This window comes from Lissotriton vulgaris, chromosome 7 (assembly GCF_964263255.1).
Source record: "Lissotriton vulgaris chromosome 7, aLisVul1.2, whole genome shotgun sequence".
NCBI lineage: Eukaryota > Metazoa > Chordata > Amphibia > Caudata > Salamandridae > Lissotriton > Lissotriton vulgaris.
In genome coordinates, this window is record NC_141695.1 from 505,969,411 (window position 1) to 505,976,577 (window position 7,167).

The 7,167-nt window shown below is 48.4% G+C and overlaps 1 pseudogene; it reads right to left on the reverse strand.

Annotated features, from left to right (window-relative positions):
- Window positions 1-2,211: 2,211 nt before the first annotated feature.
- Window positions 2,212-4,661, reverse strand: LOC147701962 (uncharacterized; annotated as a pseudogene).
- Between the last annotated feature and the right edge of the window lie 2,506 nt (window positions 4,662-7,167).

Consider the following 7,167-nt stretch of genomic DNA (forward strand, 5'->3'; position numbering starts at 1 on the left):
CACCAACTGACCATGCTGGATCTTGGCTCCATGCGAAGTCAGAAAGCCACGTTCACGCCACAGACATCCAAAACTATGAGCCACACTAAACGCATACTGACTGTCAGTGTACACATTCACTTTCATTCCTTTTGACAACACACACGCTCTTGTAAGTGCAATCAATTCTGCTGCGTGAGCGGAGTTTTGTGGAATACGTGCAGTTTCAACGACTGTATGCAAAGTGGTGACAGCATATGCTGCAGTCGTTTCACCATTCGGAAGCTTGAAGCATGAACCGTCCACCCATAAGGTACCATCACATTCAGAAAGGGGAGTGTCTTGGAGGTCTATTCTCCCTTTTGTTTCTTCTTCTGTTCTAAGAAAACAATCGTGCTGTTCTTCAGCACTCTCTGTCTCAACTGAAATTGGCAACAACGTGGCTGGGTTTAATGTGCTGCATCTTTTGATGTGCACATGGCTTGCTAACAAAGTTAGTTAGTAACCTGACAATCGAGCACTAGTTAAGTGCTGTGTCTTGGTTCTGTTTAACAACGTATCCACTGCATGTGGAACCATTACCACTAACGTGTTATTCATCACTAACCCAGCAGACTGTCGAATAGAAACAGCTGCTGCTGCTGTTGCTCTTAAACAACTTGGCAATGCTTTAGCTACTGGATCCAAAGTCGGCGAAAAATATGCACACGGACGCTGCTTGTCTCCAAACAATTGAGTCAACACTGATAATGCACAACCTTCTCGCTCATGGACATACAATGTAAAGGGCTTACTGTAGTTGGGGGTACCCAACACAGGAGCCGAACATAATGCTGTGCGCAATTCGGAGAAACTTTTCTGACACTCTTCGGACCAAGGCACGGGATTGGGTGTATCTTTACATGTTAATGCCACCAATGGTTTGGCCAGTAAAAAAAAATTTGGAATCCACTGTCTACAGTACGATGTAATACCCAAGAAAGCACGCACTTCTCTCTGTGTTCTTGGCACACTTAATTTTGCTATTGCCTGGATTCTTTCTGGGGTCAGTTTCCTTCCCTCCTTCGATAAGAGATGACCTAAGTAGGTCACTTCTTGTCGACAATATTGTAACTTAGACAGAGACACTTTGTGATGCAGATCACACAAATGACGCAACAAGGAACACGTGGCTTCTTTACAGATTTCCTCAGAATCTGCTGCAACAAGTAAGTCGTCAACATACTGAATGAGGGTAGCGCCTTCAGGTAAAACCATCGTGTCAAGCTGTGTTTTTAAAGCTTGACTATATATTGATGGACTTTCACAGTAGCCCTGAGGAGCGCGTTTCAAGCGGAAGCTTCGTCCTCCTAAACTGAAGGCAAAAATATCCCTACTTTCCCCAGCAATTGGGATGCTGAAGAAAGCATTCTTCAAGTCAATCACTGAAAACCATGTTGCAGAGGCTGGAATCATAGTCAATAGGGCAGTAATGTCAGGAACAACTGGAAATTGTGGCACTACTATTTAATTCACCTCTCTAAGATCTATCACAAATCTGTACACAGGGGGCTGAGAGGGGTCAGTTCGTTTTAAAACAGGCAGAACAGGACTATTGCAAACGTTGCCTCTTGTCTCTTCAATCACATCTTTTTCAATTAGATCGTAAATGATCGCTAACAACGCTTTTCCTCCTTCACCAGAAATTTTGTATTGGGGAATTCGTGGCATCCTAACGTTAGTTTTTAATGTCACAACATAGGGTGGTATTTCCAAGAGACCCACATCTTTAGGACCAGTAGCCCAAAGAATATTAGGTAGAGATGACAATTCTGTCGGAAATTCCTCTCTTGACAAATATATTGGAGAAACCACTTCCTTACCTAGTGTAAGTTGCACTCCCGAAGGGGAACAGTACAAAGTCGGATACAATCTTTTTAACAGGTCCAATCCCAACAAGTTCTCACCACAACCTGTTGTCAGAATTAGGGGTGCTTCGAATTCATAAGGACCAACAGACAGGGACATTGGACTAGAAATTGGGTTCCTAACCGGGGCGCCAGAAAAACCTACAGAAACATTCATTTCGCCAGACAAAGGTGCGCCAGGGAGTTTTGAGTGCATCATAGAACTCTTTGTAGCACCAGTATCCAACAGAAAAGGTACTGACACACCTGATGTAATCACCTCAACCTATGGTCCACTCTGATCTACTGGAACTGAAACAACTCCCTCTCTTTGTCTATGGCTGTCCTAGCAATCATTACCTTCCATATACTCATCTTCTGTATAGTAATCATCAGCGTAGTACTGAGTTGTCCTACCAGGTGCGTTATTCTGCTGATCAAACCTATTCATAGAATTTTGAGGTGGAAAGGAGCGTGTATTCTGAGGGACGTTTCCACGTCCTCTACCTCTAGGGGTTTGCTGAACACCTCTACCTCTTGTGTTTGACACACCATTTGCGCGCTGTAACAGGATAGGGCAACTATACTTAAAATGGATCTCTTCCTTGCAATACGAACACTGATTGGGACCTACAGGAATGCATGGCTGATTGTACTCTACTCTTGGCTTTTGGAACTGTGGGGGTTGCTGATAATTATTCTGATAGTTATTCTGCCCACCCTTATTCTGACCACTACCACCACGTGGCGGATATGCTTGTTTTGTAACAGGACCTTCGTTTTCAACTCTTTAGTTTTCTTTTCTGCTCTATCTTTCTCATCTTTGTCTCTATTTTCATAATATTGTGCAGTAGCCAATATCTGTGCTGAAGAGGAAACTGCCCATGAACTCTCTGAATCCTTCAACTTTTTACACAACTCCGGAAGTAGGTTGTGTACAAATTTATCAACGAACAGTCGCTGACCACCTTCTGTACTCATGTCTTGACCACTGTGGTCGACAAACGTTTCTTCAAACCTGGTGAAGAAATCAGACACCGTTTCATCTTTCTTCTGCTTACATGCAGACAACTTATTCCAATTTACATGCATCGCAGGCATTAGAGTTTTCATGTAATTAATGATCCTACCAGGGAGTTCTGCCACCAAAGGCTCAGGTTTAGCACCACCAACTTGTCTAGCATCAGCAGCAGTAATATTTACCCAGGTGTCACCTAACTCTTGATCATGATCTGTATGACAAATCTTTCCCCATAAAGGCTGTGGAACAACATTCCCAAACAACATATCTACATCGGCTAAATTCATGATACAGGAGCCTGCAGTCTGTGATAATTCTTTGTAATATCCTGCAGGATTTTTACGGGGATCAGGCAATGTCTGTTTAAGGGCCAAGACTTCAGCTCGCTTCCATGGGACGTGTACCCACACACGCTGAAAATGTGGCAAAACGGCGGGAACAGCATTTGCGTCCCCTTCCCTCCAAACTGGGGGAACCTCTCTCATGGGATATTGTCTTCCCTTTCTCGTGACAGAGGAATCATAATCAAACAACGACTTGGAAACACCTTCAGTCCTAAGTGATAACAACGTCGCAACGGCTTTCCTAACATCTGAACCCACAATTGTACCTTTTGAAAATTCGAACCGTACATGGTTCAACTCAGGCGGATTAGAGTCCAAATCATTTTCTTCTAAATCTTCGCATGGAAAAACACACATTTTCTCAAAGACGTATCTCTGCTTTGATGCTTCCCACTGATGGAAAACATCCATAACAGATTCTAGATCATATATTGTCGGGTTAGTCACCCATCTATGTGCCAAATGGCTTAACGTCTCTTTTTCCCTAGAATCAGGCTGTTGACTACGCAACTGTTTGTGTTCAGGGGCATGAGCCGGGCTTGTCCCTTCAAAGAAAGGATATAGAATACTAGAAACAGTGCTTGCCACTCTCTGGTGGACAGACGGAGAAGTCGAGGAAAAGACAAGTGGGAAGGCAGGGTGAGATGAGGCAGATGCAGAGGCAGTATCAGGAGGAGTACCAGGAGTGGTAGTCGATACAGTAGTTAAAGTTGCAGGAAGTATAGGAAGAGCAGGTGTAAAAGCCGGTGACCCTTGGGAAGGCTGCACCGGTGGAATAGGAGCCAGCTGAAGAGTAGCTGGTGGGTGCTGTGGAGGAACAGGAGGTATAACAACCATGGGTTGCACAACTAAAGGTTGTGGAGCTGCTGTAGCATTTTGCGCATAGGGGGGTGGTGAACTTAACAAATGCGACATTAGGGGATCTTTTTCAAGCTCTTTTGCTGCTTCTTGCTGAAGATGCAGCAAAACTGGGTAGCATTTATCTATTACCATTTTACGTTGCCTGTGCAACTGCTCACTCATCTGTTCTTCTTCATTGTCTTTATGCTGCATAGCAGCTTGTATTATAGAGATACCCCTTTCTCTCTTATTTTTCTTCGCTAATTTAATTTCCTTTTGTTTGGCCTCCTTACGCCATAGGCGGAAAGAGTCAAACATTGCCGGCCGTGCTTTCTTCTTAAAAAGTTTAACTTCCAGATTATCTAGGATTTCAGTATCAAAGCTACAATATTGGGGCCATTTTAAAACACCATCTTTTCTGGTGTATTTGAACCACACTTCATTGTATGTGATGGGGCCTACTCCATGTTTCACATATAATTCATAGGTTGGAGTTCCAATCGGAGGAACCGGACACGAGTCCTCCAGTCGGGAGTCCCTATTATTACAACCAAGACAAAACAAATTTCCAAGTCTGCTAAGACCAGGCATCTTCGCTCTCTAGTCTAGCTTCAAACTTCAAAGGATTATCGGTTACGATATGCTCGTGAATACACGAGTCCTTCGGCTTTGGCGCTTACAAGTTCCAAATCAAAGTGGTCCCAAAAGGGGACACCAAACAAACTAAGGACTGGGAGATGCTCCACTTATACTTAACTGAGGTATCGATGACGTCACAAGAAGACTCGTCTATCGTTTCGCTCTACCAAACATCAAGGGTCCAAATCAGGGCGATAGTCAGGGCAGCAGTCCTTCGTAGCCGTCGGGGCGCCGGGAACCTCGCAGCAAAGACCTTCGGAACCACGTCGACATACAGGGGTCGCTGAAGTGGCTGGCCGTCCTCCGGAATTTTCACACGAAGCTCCTCACAAACCTCTGGCTTGGACCGGTACCGCTGATACCGCCCCACGTTGGGCGCCAACTGAGGTACTGGGTTTTTCAGAACCGGTACTGATCCGGTAACCCAGCGGTGTCAGGGGCAACACCCAAAGACCTCGAGTACTTTCCTGATTCATACCACAGAAACACGAGTCTTCTAGGTGAAGTCAAGGATCGAATTTATTGGCTGCAACCAAGTAACAAGCGTCCTAGAAGTACAATAACACGGTGTGTATATTCTCAGGAGACTGCTCAAATTTACAAAGCCTGGCTTCTTCTTTTTTTTACAGATTTTTAAGCTTCAGGCAAGCATTCTTAGATTTACAGTGCAAACATTCTTGGATTTACAGTGGGCTATTCACATATTTTCTTTACAAAAGAAATAGCAGAGTCATGATGACAAGTACACATTTAGTGTGTCCAGTTTGTGATCAATTACCCGGTAAAGCCCAACATTTCCATCGGATATCGGTGTACCCTCAAATAAAACCGGGCTCCTCCTCATCATAAAGCACAAGGAGAGAAAAGAGCAGGGACAGGTGTGAGCAAGATGTGGGCGGGGGTGTGTGTGCGATGGGAACAGTTTATGGCCTGTTGTGCTTTGATGCTATCTCGTTCGGCCACTGGGAGAGAAAGTGCCCAAACAGGTTTGGCCTAGGGCAGTGGCTTCAGCTTGGCCAGGTCACAGAGCAAGGTGTATGTGTCCTTTGATATCGAATCCAGCTGAAGTTACAAACCTAGGTGACCACTGTGCCTCTCGAGGCCGGGTCACCCCCTTGCCCCCTCACCTGCTCGCCTGCTGATCCTGCCTGCCTGCCGCCTCGCCTGCTGATCCTGCCTGCCGACCCCGTCGCCCCCCAGCACCCCGAGCGGCCCAGCCACAGCTGAGCCGGCCGCTCGCCACTTTTCCCCGCTGCTGGCCCCCTGCGGACCCGCCCACCACCGGCCCATTGGCCCAGCCGCTCGCCCAGCCTGCAAGACCCGCCCTCCCATCCCCCTTCTTATGACGCCCCCTGAGCGACCGCGCAGCGGACGCGCGCAGCGGGAGCACCTACTGAGCGCTGAAGGTGCGCCAAAGGTAAGCCCGTCTGCGCCCGTCCGCGCCTGGACCGCGCCCAGTGCCAGGACCCCTGGCCCCCGAGGACCCCAGCCCACCCGCCAGACGTACGACGCCGCCACTTTCAGCGCACTCAACACCGGCCGAATCCCGGGATGCTACCGAGCCACCCCGAGACGAACCCACGGACCCTTCAGCTGTCAGGCCTGCAAGTTCTCCTGCATCCGGATCTGCCCCGCACCAGCACCCGCCAAGCCGATCACCAGCAGCAACCACCTCAAGTGCATCCTACTCAACACCCGCTCCGTCCACAGACACATCATCGAACTCTGGAACCTCCTCGACACCACAGACCCTGACGTCGCCTTCCTCACGGAAACCTGGATGAACGACTCCTCAGCGCCCGACATCGCCATCGCCATACCAGAGGGCGACAAGATCACCCGAAGAGACAGAGGCAACCAGCCTGGCCGCCAGCGCCATCATCTACAGGGACACCATCTGCATCACGACCAACACCGACGACACCCTGACAACCGCCGAACACCTGCACTTCCAGATCCACACGGACCCCAGAACCACCCTCAGAGGCACCCTCATCAACCGACCCCCGGGACCACGCACACAATTCAGCGAAGACATCGCCGACTTCATCAGCCTGCACGCCCTCCCATCCACTGACTACATCCTCCTGGGGGGCATCAACTTCCACCTGGAGAACAACAACGATTTCAACACCACCACCCTGCTTGACAACCTCGCCAACCTCGGACTCAAGCAGCTGGTGACCACCCCCACCCACCTCGTCGGACACACACTCGACGCTGTGTTCTCATCCAGCAAGGACATCGTCTTCAGCCACGCCACTGGACTCCACTGGACGGACCACAGCTGCGTCCACTTCACTTTCAGAAGATCCACGATCCACCACCAACAGCAACAGGTTGCTCGAAGAAACGGGAACAAGATCACAGCAGACCAGCTCGCCGCTTCCCTGAGCCGGCACCCTCCCGCCAGCTCAGCGAACCCCAGCCAGGCCGCCGACAACCTCACAAAGTGGAT